Source organism: Ranitomeya variabilis, chromosome 1 (genome assembly GCF_051348905.1).
Source record: "Ranitomeya variabilis isolate aRanVar5 chromosome 1, aRanVar5.hap1, whole genome shotgun sequence".
NCBI lineage: Eukaryota > Metazoa > Chordata > Amphibia > Anura > Dendrobatidae > Ranitomeya > Ranitomeya variabilis.
The window spans coordinates 595,157,870-595,170,802 of record NC_135232.1 but is presented as its reverse complement, the minus strand read 5'-3'; the positions used below and the strand labels follow the sequence as shown (position 1 = coordinate 595,170,802).

The following is a 12,933-nucleotide window of genomic DNA, read 5'->3' as shown; positions in this document are numbered from 1 at the left end:
GACCAGTGTAGAACAATGAAGCTGAATATACTGGATGGCACTTGGAACATTGGAGCTGGCCGAGCTGGACGTCACAAGAAACAGTGGAGGAGAGTATTGTGGATTCTACTAAGAAAAGCAGGAAGAGGGGAGCTGGATATGCCATCTTTGAACAATGTGGAACAGCAGAGCTGGCTATGGTCATGGCACATGGAATAGCACGAACAATGGAGCTGGCTGTGTTGGACAGAATATGGATCACCATGAAAAGTGGAGCTGAGTATACTGGACAATACCTGGAACATTAGAGCTGGCTGTGCTGGACGGCACATGTGACAGTGTAAACCATAGAGCTGGATATGCTAGTCAGTATTTGGAACAGTGCGACTGGCTATGTTGGATTGCACTTGGAACAGCATGAAGAGTGAAGCTGGATATGTTGGATTGTACATGGAACAGTGTGAACAATGGAGCTGGATATGCTAGTTGGCACTTGGAACACTGTGAACAATGTAGCTGGCTATGCTGGGCAGCACTTGGAATAGGGTGAACAGTGGAGCTGGTTATGTTGGAAGGAATTTGGAACAGCATGAACAGAGGTACTGGCTATGCTGGGGGACACATAGTACAGCATGGAACACTGAAGCTGGATTTGTTAGATGAAATGTGGATCAGTGGAGCTGGCTATGGTGGGCATACATGGAATAGAGTGAACTGCTTAACTGGCTATGCTGGATGGTACTTAAAACAAGCTGGATGGCTCCTTGGTTGTGGAAAGCAGAGTTTGCACACACTTTGGAACAGCAGAGTCGAGTATGCAAACTGGTACCTTAGAAAAAGCAGGATTTGTAGAGCTGTGCTTAGCGTGCATGAAGTGCAACTACCTGATTACTCATGTGGAGTGCTGCCGCCTGAACTGCCCTAAAAAGGCCTAGTCATGTCAGTCGAAACGTGCGGTAACAGACACCGCCACCTGCCAAAGAATGAATAAGTGGAGCATGGCGTTGGAGCAGAGACAAGTGGATAACAATGGAGGGTTACCAAAGTCCCTTCTCGATAGCTTTAAAAATGGCTGTCAGCGGCAGCTCCTCCCTGTCCCCAATTTAAGAAATAGCAATAGAGAACAAACCAGTGAAATACCTTGTAGACCAAAAGAAGAACATTTATGTGGTAATTGACCACCACAACGCGTTTCGGGGTCATCCCTTATCCAAGTAGTCATCGCGCTATGGCCTGATGAGGGATGTACTTGTTCCCTGTACATTACTTTTATTATCCCAATGTCCAATTATAAGCAGTGTATAATTATCAGTGTGAGGACTCTCTTCCTGCTGTCGCTCGATATCTCGCAGCACAGGCGGGTGACGGACGCCAAATATGTCAGGACTTGGTGTCCTTGTATGAGGTCACGAAAATGACCCCCTCTTTATACTGTCAGATGTAATGACTCTAAGTCACACTCTTGTCCCTGATAAAATGCTTCTACGTGTCTTTCTCAGAGATCATTTTCATCATGTCAGAAGGGTTATGGGAAAACATGTAATGCTGTCCCTCACATATCGAGTATTTATGGGAACCGCAAGCATGTTATTCCACAGTAAATTTAATTTTATGAGAACTTAAAATGTTCCTAATGAAAAGATGCCAGCGAAGATAACAGGAAAACTGAGAAACTCCTGACAGATATAACCGTAACTGTGATCCTTCCACTTCAGAGTCATGATCTTGTACATAGGAGCAGTATTATAGTAGTTATATTCTTGTACATAGGGGTCAGTATTATAGTAGTTATATTCTTGTACATAGGGGCAGTATTATAGTAGTTATATTCTTGTACATAGGGGCAGTATTATAGTAGTTATATTCTTGTACATAGGAGCAGTATTATGGTAGCTATATTCTTGTACATGGGGGCAGTATTATAGTAGTTATATTCTTGTACATAGGGGGCAGTATTATAGTAGTTATATTTTTGTACATAGGAGCAGTATTATAGTAGTTATATTCTTGTACATAGGAGCAGTATTATAGTAGTTATATTCTTGTACATAGGGAGCAGTATTATAGTAGTTATAATCTTGTGCATAGGGAGCAGTATTATAGTAGTTATATTCTTGTACATAGGGAGCAGTATTATAGTAGTTATAATCTTGTGCATAGGGAGCAGTATTATAGTAGTTATATTCTTGTACATAGGAGCAGTATTATAGTAGTTATATTCTTGCACATAGGGGCAGTATTATCTATATATAATCGTCTAAGGTCCATTTCCGTCTGTTTGTCTGTAACGGAAATTCCGCGTCACTGATTGGTCGCGCCTGGCCGGCCGCGACAGGCTTTACTATTGATGGTGCCTATGCAGCATCAATAGTATGTAGATATATTATTAAAAATAGTAAAAAAAAAAAATCGTGCTATTCTGACCTTCCGGGGGCCCCCGAAGTCTTCCCCATCCTCGCGATGCTCTCGTCAGCACCGTTCCCAGTGATGCTTTGCGAAATGACCCAAGATGACGTAGGATCATGCGAGACCGCTACGTCATCACGGCTTATTGCCGCAAAGCATCACTGGGAACGGACCTTTATTTTAATTATTTTTTTAACAGGGATATGGTACCCACACTGCTATGTACTACGTGGGCTGTGCTATATACTACGTGGGCTGTGTTATATACTCCGTGGCTGTGCTATATACTACGTGACTGTGCTATACACTACGTGGGATGTGCCTGTGCTATATACTACGTGGCTGTGCTATATACTACGTGGCTGTGCTATATACTACGTGCACTGTGCTATATACATGGATTGTGCTATATACTACGTGGACTGTGCTCTATATTACGTGAGCTGTTATACTACATGGACTGTACTATATACTATGTGAATTGTGCTATATACTACGTGGACTGTGCTATATACTACATGGACTGTGCTATATACTATGTGTGCTGTTATATACTACGTGGCTGTGCTATACACTACATGGGCTGTGTCTGTGCTATATACTACGTGGCTGTGCTATATACTACATGGCTGTGCTATATACTACATAGCTGTGCTATATACTCCGTGGCTATGCTATATACTACGTGGCTTCTATATACTACGTGGCTGTGCTATACACTACGTGGGCTGTGCCTGTGCTATATACTATGTGGCTGTGCTATATACTACGTGCAGTGTGCTATATATGTGGATTGTGCTATACACTATGTGGGCTGTGTTATACTACATGGACTGTACTATATACTACGTGGATTGTGCTATATACTATGTGGACTGTGCTATATACTATGTGGACTGTGCTATATACTATGTGGGCTGTGCTATATACTATGTGGGCTGTGTTACTGTATATACTACGTGGCTGCTATATACTACGTGGCTGTGCTATACACTATGTGGGCTGTGCCTGTGCTATATACTACGTGGCTGTGCTATATACTACATGGCTGTGCTATATACTACGTGGACTGTACTAGATACTACGTGGATTGTGCTATATACGTGTACTGTGCTATATACTACATGGGCTGTGTTATATACTACGTGGACTGTACTATATACTACGTAAACTGTGTTATATACTACGTGGACTGTACTATATACTACGTGGATTGTGCTATATACGACGTGGACTGTGCTATATACTACTTGGACTGTGCTATATACTATGTGTGCTGTTATATACTACGTGGCTGTGGTATACACTACATGGGCTGTGTCTGTGCTATATACTACGTGGCTGTGCTATATACTACATGGCTGTGCTATATACTACATAGCTGTGCTATATACTCCGTGGCTATGCTATATACTACGTGGCTTCTATATACTATGTGGCTGTGCTATACACTACGTGGGCTGTGCCTGTGCTATATACTATGTGGCTGTGCTATATACTACGTGGCTGTGCTATATACTACGTGCAGTGTGCTATATATGTGGATTGTGCTATACACTATGTGGGCTATGTTATACTACATGGACTGTACTATATACTACGTGGATTGTGCTATATACTATGTGGACTGTGCTATATACTACTTGGACTGTGCTATATACTATGTGTGCTGTTATATACTACGTGGCTGTGCTATACACTACATGGGCTGTGTCTGTGCTATATACTACGTGGCTGTGCTATATACTACATGGCTGTGCTATATACTACATAGCTGTGCTATATACTCCGTGGCTATGCTATATACTACGTGGCTTCTATATACTACGTGGCTGTGCTATACACTACGTGGGCTGTGCCTGTGCTATATACTATGTGGCTGTGCTATATACTACGTGGCTGTGCTATATACTACGTGCAGTGTGCTATATATGTGGATTGTGTTATACACTATGTGGGCTGTGTTATACTACATGGACTGTACTATATACTACGTGGATTGTGCTATATACTATGTGGACTGTGCTATATACTATGTGGACTGTGCTATATACTATGTGGGCTGTGCTATATACTATGTGGGCTGTGTTACTGTATATACTACGTGGCTGCTATATACTACGTGGCTGTGCTATACACTACGTGGGCTGTGCCTGTGCTATATACTACGTGGCTGTGCTATATACTACGTTGCTGTGCTATATACTACGTGGACTGTACTAGATACTACGTGGATTGTGCTATATACTACGTGCACTGTGCTATATACTACATGGGCTGTGTTATATACTACGTGGACTGTACTATATACTACGTAAACTGTGTTATATACTACGTGGACTGTACTATATACTACGTGGATTGTGCTATATACGACGTGGACTGTGCTATATACTACTTGGACTGTGTTATATACTACGTGGCTGTGTTATATACTTGTCATGTCGGACGCTGTTCATACTAGGGCGTTCGACAGACAGCGGTAATTCCGCTTTTGGCCACTATGCGCTCAGTGGCGTCGGCTAGATTTTATTTAGCTGGTCCGGGGTTAATTTAGCTGGTGCTCGGATTGGAAGCTCGGTCACGCCCACTGCCTTTAAATAGTTCTTCTGAACATTGGGCGTCGCCGATTATAGCTTCTGTCTTGTGCTTGGTTATCTCGGTCTGGAGTGGTGGTCTAGGAGAAGGAGAATCGTATCAGGTGGTGTATCTCCCTTTTTCATATTTTCTCCTTCCTTTATTTGTATTTGTTTTGCCCTGTGCACTTATAGTGTATTCCTGTGTGACTGCGGCGTGGTGCATATTTTCCGTTATCCTTGTCTGTGCTAACTGTGCGTATTGGTGTATGGTCTCTTCACTGGGTGGTGGGTAGTGGTTTCAGCCTAGGGTTGAAACAGGAGACAGGGTGAGGGTGGAGGCCCAGACATGCACACCATCAGTGTAAACTCTGGGAGAGGGTCAGTCAGGGTTTCCCAGAGTTGAGGGAAATCGCAGGGGCCTGGGTTATTAGCTCTTGCCTACCTAGGCTTCCCGAGACAATACTACGTGGACTGTACTATATACTACGTGGATTGTGCTATATACTACGTGGACTGTACTATATACTATGTGGGCTGTGTTAGATACTACGTGGCTGTGCTATATGCTACGTGGGCTGTGTTATATGCTACGTGGCTGTGCTATATACTACGTGGGCTGTTATACGCTACGTAGCTGTGTTATATGCTACATCGCTGTGCTATATACTACGTGGGCTGTTATATGCTACGTGGGCTGTGTTATATACTACATGGCTGTGTATATACTACGTAGCTGTGCTATATGCTACGTGGCTGTGCTATATGCTACGTGGCTGTGCCATATACTACATGCCTGTGTTATATACTACATGGCTGTGCTATATACTAAGTGGGCTGTTGTATGCTACGTGGCTGTGCTATATGCTATGTCGTTGTGTTATATGCTACGTGGCTGTGCTATATTCTACGTGGCTGTGTTATATACTACGTGGCTGTGCTATATGCTATGTGCGCTGTGTTATATGCTACGTGGCTGTGCTATATACTACGTGGCTGTGTTACATACTACGTTGCTGTGCTATATACTACGTGGGCTGTTATATGCTATGTAGCTTTGCTATATGCTATGTGGCTGTGTTATATGCTACGTGGCTGTGCTATATGCTACGTTTACGTTTACTGAACAAGTTCTGTCATACATATTCTAGAATACCCGATGCGTTAGAATCGGGCCACCATCTAGTAGTAGTTATATTCTTGTACATAGGAGCAGTATTATAGTAGTTATATTCTTGTACATAGGGGCAGTATTATAGTAGTTATATCCTTGTACATAGGAGCAGTATTATAGTAGTTATATTCTTGTACATAGGGGCAGTATTATAGTAGTTATATTCTTGTACATAGAGGCAGTATTATAGTAGTTATATTCTTCTACATAGGGGCAGTGTTATACTAGTTATATTCTTCTACATATGGGCAGTATTATAGTAGTCATATTCTTCTACATAATGGGCAGTATTATAGTAGTTATATTCTTGAACATAGGGGCAGTATTATAGTAGTTACATTCTTGTACATAGGGGCAGTATTATAATAGTTATATCCTTGTACATAGGGGCAGTATTATAGTAGTTATACTCTTGTACATAGAGGCAGTATTATAGTAGTTATATCCTTGTACATAGGGGCAGTATTATAGTAGTTATACTCTTGTACATAGGGGCAGTATTATAGTAGTTATACTCTTGTACCACACCCTTCTTCCACCCCCTGACGAAGGATTAGCGTCCGAAACGCGCGTCGGGGTGCCCTGTATCTTGGTGGGACGGACTTGTTCAGGTATTACCATTGATTTCCCGTATACCTTACCTTTCTGTGATATTTCAATGCACGGCTCTTGAATGTGTGCATATGCACCTAGGCATATCCAGCTATATTGTGCACCTTATATGATATAATAATAATTATTTGTATGCCACGTTATCACCTGAATGGTGTATATCCTAATTTTTTTCACATTGTATTAATTTTTGTTTTGTGAATGCTTTTTTATGCTCACCAATTTTTGTAGTATTGTATACCCATACACATTTGGTATTTTTTATAAAGGTTTGCACCACTTTCTTCTGGTCACTGGATATACCATCATGGATATGTGATTACTTTTTGTGTCCATATTTTGCTCGGCACTATGCACTTTTTTCTCTGCATGGTTGCACATATTTAATCTGTATTTTCTTGTTTTTATATGTATATTGGGGCATATTTGGATAGCCATATCTGTATTAGGTCAGTGCATGTTTCACGTTAAGGTTTATTTCTGTGTACGGTCCGTCCTTAAAAAATATATATATATATATACAATTTTATTTATTTTTTATATATTTTCTGTTTCCAAGTACAGGCACTGTGTTAGTGCCATTGCCGTATATATTTAAATAAAGGCACCTTTTATACACTACTCTTGTCCTTATTGATAGGTTATTATTTTTATTTTTATCCTTGGTTCTTTTTTGTTGTTGGTTGTTACTTATTCCGAGTGGTTTGCCACTCATTTTTGTGTATTAGTTATATTCCACTCGTATATATTATTAGTATATATTATTTTATATTTATTATTCTATTTTATGTATTTATATATATATATATATATATATATATATATATATATATATATATATATACATTTATATATATATATATTCTTAATACCTGTGGGGTAAAAACTGTACACCTTTTTCAATTTCTTGTACATAGGGGCAGTATTATAGTAGCTATACTCTTGTACATAGGAGCAGTATTATAATAGTTATATTATTGTACATAGGGGCAGTATTATAGTAGTTATATTCTTGTACATAGGGGCAGTATTATAGTAGTTATACTCTTGTACATAGGAGCAGTATATTAGTTATACTCTTGTACATAGGGGCAGTATTATATAGTAGTTATATTCTTGTACATAGGAGAAGTATTATAGTAGTTATATTCTTGTACATAGGGGGCAGTATTATAGTAGTTATATTCTTGTACATAGGAGCAGTATTATAGTAGTTATATTCTTGTACATAGGAGCAGTAATATAGCAGTTATATTCTTGTACATAGTGAGCAGTATTATAGTAGTTACGGTATATTCTTGAACATAGGGGCAGTATTATAGTAGTTATATTCTTGTACACAGGAGCAGTATTATAGTAGTTCTATTCTTGTACATAGGAGCAGTAATATAGCAGTTATATTCTTGTACATAGGGGCAGTATTATAGTAGTTACGGTATATTCTTGTACATAGGTGGCAGGAATCCGGTTCTCTGGACATAGTGGCATAGTGTCTTAAAGGTACCTTCACACTCAGCATCTTTACAACGAGAACGACAACGATCCGTGACGTTGCAGCGTCCTGGTTAGCGATTTCGTTGTGTTTGACACGCAGCAGCGATCTGGATCCCGCTGTGATATCGCTGGTCGGAACTAGAAGTCCAGAACTTTATTTGGTCTTCAGGTCGGCGTGTATCGTCGTGTTTGACAGCAAAAGCAACGATGCCAGCAATGTTTTACATGGAGCTAACGACCTGTGAGAACGATAAGTGAGTCACCGTTACGTCACAGGATCGCTCCTGCATCGTTCTGGAGCTGCCGTGTTTGACGTCTCTACAGCGACCTAAACAGCGACGCTGCAGCGATCTAGTTTAGGTCGGCTCGTTGTCTATATCGCTGCAGCGTCGCTGAGTGTGACGGTACCTTTAGTTTTGGAGGACCTAACATCAACCACAACCTGTACAACATGACATCCTACTGAATTGAAGAAAGACCCTGTAGTTCCTCTGTTCTCCTGTGTCTGTCTCCACTGGCAAGTTTGTCCAAATGACTCCCATCTTAAACACCCATATCTCCTTCAAGTTGCTTTCACCAATGTGTAACTGGAAATGTATGGCGGTAGATGGATCTAGGACTTAATAAACTTGACATAATTAACCTGTTCATTGTTCTGCTCTTTGGCAAATATTCAGCTCCTCCTGGATCAGAAATTTTACAATCAGAGGAATTGTCCATTTCCTAATTTCCAAATTGTGTGATGTCACTGGATGGTGATGGTGAGCTGATGTCTGAGGTTGTGGCAAACTAAAACATGTCTGCTTCAATGAAAGATTCCCTGATTGTACAGGAAGGTAAAACACCCACTTTAATGCTTAGTCGGACTTGCGTTAAAGCAGAACACCCAAAAGTGTTCAGGACCTGCACTGGACACCTATTGGGCTCATCTGGATAAAGTATGTTACATACTTCTGGTTGTCAATTAACCCCGGGGTTCTGGCTTTACATCCAGTTTCCTTACAGTATAGTGCCTGCTAAAAGTGCCATGCATTGGCCAAATAATGCTTCCATAAAACAGGCAAAATAACAACACTACAGTGTCAGTACCCTCATATGGACTGCAAAATAATTTATTACCATATGCAATATCTACCGTATATAACAATGCCACAAAATGTCTCATCAAATAATAGCTGAAATAATACAACAATACAGTGCTCAAATAGAAACACAATGAATCATGTACCACCGTACAGTACTGGAATAAAACAACCATACAGTGCTCAAATAGAAACTCCATACATCAAATACCACCATTCAATACTAAAGAAATACAATCATACAGTGCTCAAATAGAAACAACATACTTTAATCAAATAATATCTCCATACAGTGCATAATTAATGCCACTATACAGTGCTTAAATAGAAACACCATGCAATAATGAAATAATACCTCGATTCAGTGCTCAAATTGAAACACCATACATTAATAAAAGACTACCACCATGGAGTGCTGAAATAAAATTACCAAAAATACCCTCAATAAGACTTTCACACAGTTATATTACACCACCAAATAGTAGTGAGATATAATTACAGCACAGTGCTCAAATAAGACTGCCATACAGAACTCATAAAACCACCATACAGTGACCAAATAAAAATCCACCATAAAAGCTGAAATAAGACTTTTCACGCAGTGCTCAAACAATACCACCATGCGCTGGTTAAATAATACCCCCATACAGAGCTTATAACAACTAACATTCAGTGGTTAAAAAAGACCACCATATGGCTCCCTAATATAACCATCAGATCTGAAATAAGTTTAGCATATAGTAAATAAGGCCACCATAAAGAGCTTAAAAAGACTGCCATACAATGCTGATATAAAAGATCTGAACATACCAGAGGTGAGCAATGTGACACAAAATAATACTGCTACTGGTACTGGGAGATGAGACGTCGGTACAGTCACTTCAGCAGGGACAGGTCCTACACCCCTGGGGTCTCCTCTCTCCACAGACCCTCAATGTCATACCGCCATTCTCTTCTCCACAAGGTAAACACACGCACTGCACTATGTACAGTGTATACACTGACCGCACCGGGGCCTCTGCTGCTCCAGGATTATCCTTACTACATCGTAAATCCGACCCCAAATACTGTCCATGTGCCCACAATGACAGCCGGACCACCCACATTAACTCTGCCAGCCAGACTACCCTTTATAAACATTATAAAGGTGTCCTATATACAGCACCAGGGTGCCTCATAAACTTTATAAGGGTGCCCATTTAGCGGTCAGCAAAAGTGCCATCCAGAGAGTGCCCCTTAAACACTACTGTGCAAAGCAAATGCACCATCAACAGTACAAGCAAGACTGCCCCATTAACAGTGCCAACCAGACTGCCCCATAAGCAATGCCAACCAGACTGCCCCATAAGCAAAGCCAACCAGACTGCCCCATTAACAGTGCCAACCAGACTGCCCCATAAGCAATGCCAACCAGACTGCCCCATAAGCAAAGCCAACCAGACTGCCCCATTAACAGTGCCAACCAGACTGCCCCATAAGCAATGCCAACCAGACTGTCCCGTAAACTGTGCCAACCAGACTGCCCCATAAGCAAAGCCAACCAGACTGCCCCATAAACAGTGCCAACCAGACTACCCCATAAGCAATGCCAACCAGACTGCCCCATTATAAAGGTGTCCTATATACAGCACCAGGGTGCCCCATAAACATTATAAGGGTGCCCATTTAGTGGTCAGCAAAAGTGCCATCCAGAGAGTGCCCCTTAAACACTACTGTGCAAAGCAAATGCACCATCAACAGTACAAGCAAGACTGCCCCATTAACAGTGCCAACCAGACTGCCCCATAAGCAATGCCAACCAGACTGCCCCATAAGCAAAGCCAACTAGCCTGCCCCATTAACAGTGCCAACCAGACTGCCCCATAAGCAAAGCCAACTAGCCTGCCCCATAAACAGTGCCAACCAGACTGCCCCATAAGCAAAGCCAACCAGACAGCCCCATAAACAGTGCCAACCAGACTGCCCCATAAGCAATGCCAACCAGACTGCCCCATAAGTAATGCCAACCAGACTGCCCCATTATAAAGGTGTCCTATATACAGCACCAGGGTGCCCCATAAACATTATAAGGGTGCCCATTTAGCGGTCAGCAAAAGTGCCATCCAGAGAGTGCCCCTTAAACACTCCCACTGTGCAAAGCAAATGCACCATCAGCAGTACAAGCAAGACTGCCCCATTAACAGTGCCAACCAGACTGCCCCATAAGCAATGCCAACCAGACTGTCCCGTAAACTGTGCCAACCAGACTGCCCCATAAGCAAAGCCAACCAGACTGCCCCATTAACAGTGCCAACCAGACTGCCCCATAAGCAGTAGCAAAGTTCCCACATACCCAAAAGCAGCTAATGTCCCCTATACAGTACCAGAACGTGTGCCTTATAAACATTCCCATGTGCCCCAGTGCCGGCCAGTACCCCACAAACACCTCAGTTCCCCTATAACCAGTGCCAAGAGTGTTTCTAAACGCTGCCACCCAGAGCTGCCAAATAAACAGGGCCAGAGTGCCCACACAATGAGGGGCCAGTGACCTGCAGAGGGTCCCCCATAAACAGTGCCGGATCCTGGTCTGTCCTCACTATCATCACCCGGGCTGACCAGTCTCTACTCCTGAAATACTCTGTGCTTCTGTGGGAAGAGGTAACCCAAGGCGGGACTCTGTTGGCTGGAATAAGTGACATGGGTGCTAATAATTGGGTCAGGAATGGTGAGCACTTGCTGTGTACTACCCCCTGGGGTCAGCCCTGCTGGGGGTCCAGTATAGAATCCCCCCCAGTAGCCAGGTGAGTAGGCAGGTGGCCCCATGGCAGCAGGAGCTGCTGCACTCACCTGTGTGCTGCTGGTGGGGTCCTCACAGTGCGGGGGGCTGCGCTCCGGCTGACAGGACTGCAGGCAGGGGCTGCGGCACAGCTGATCTGGGCGGAGGAGGCAGGAAAGTGTGCGCCAGAGAATGGGCAGGAAGTTTTCACAAGGAAGCTACAGAGGATGCGAAGACTTCCATGTGTAACTGGGAGGGGAGGATGAGACCTCGGGGTGGGGGCGAGGCGACCCCAGTACTGCACCGTGAGCGCTATGGCGGGGGCTGTGGGCGATCAACACTCGCATCACTACTACTAATGATCCCTACTACTAATGATCCCTACTACTAATGATCCCTACTATTAATGATCCCTACTACTAATGATCCCTACTACTAATGATCCCTATTACTAATGATCCCCATTACTAATGATCCCTACTACTAATGATCCCTATTACTAATGATCCCTACTACTAATGATCCCTATTACTAATGATCCCTACTACTAATGATCCCTACTACTAATGATCCCTATTACTAATGATCCCTACTATTAATGATCCCTACTACTAATGATCCCTACTACTAATGATCCCTATTACTAATGATCCCCATTACTAATGATCCCTACTACTAATGATCCCTATTACTAATGATCCCTACTACTAATGATCCCTATTACTAATGATCCCTACTACTAATGATCCCTACTACTAATGATCCCTACTACTAATGATCCCTACTATTAATGATCCCTACTACTAATGATCCCTACTACTAATGATCCCTATTACTAATGATCCCTACTACTAA

The 12,933-nt window shown here is 42.2% G+C and overlaps 1 protein-coding gene across 1 annotated transcript in view; it reads right to left on the bottom strand.

The window, feature by feature from the left end:
• Window positions 1-12,273, bottom strand: part of PEAR1 (platelet endothelial aggregation receptor 1) — a 168,410-nt gene extending 156,137 nt beyond the window's left edge. The window contains exon 1 of the mRNA XM_077258725.1: window positions 12,150-12,273. The gene's annotated coding sequence lies outside the window, so the exon portion shown is untranslated. The remainder of the gene's footprint in view (window positions 1-12,149) is intronic.
• Between the last annotated feature and the right edge of the window lie 660 nt (window positions 12,274-12,933).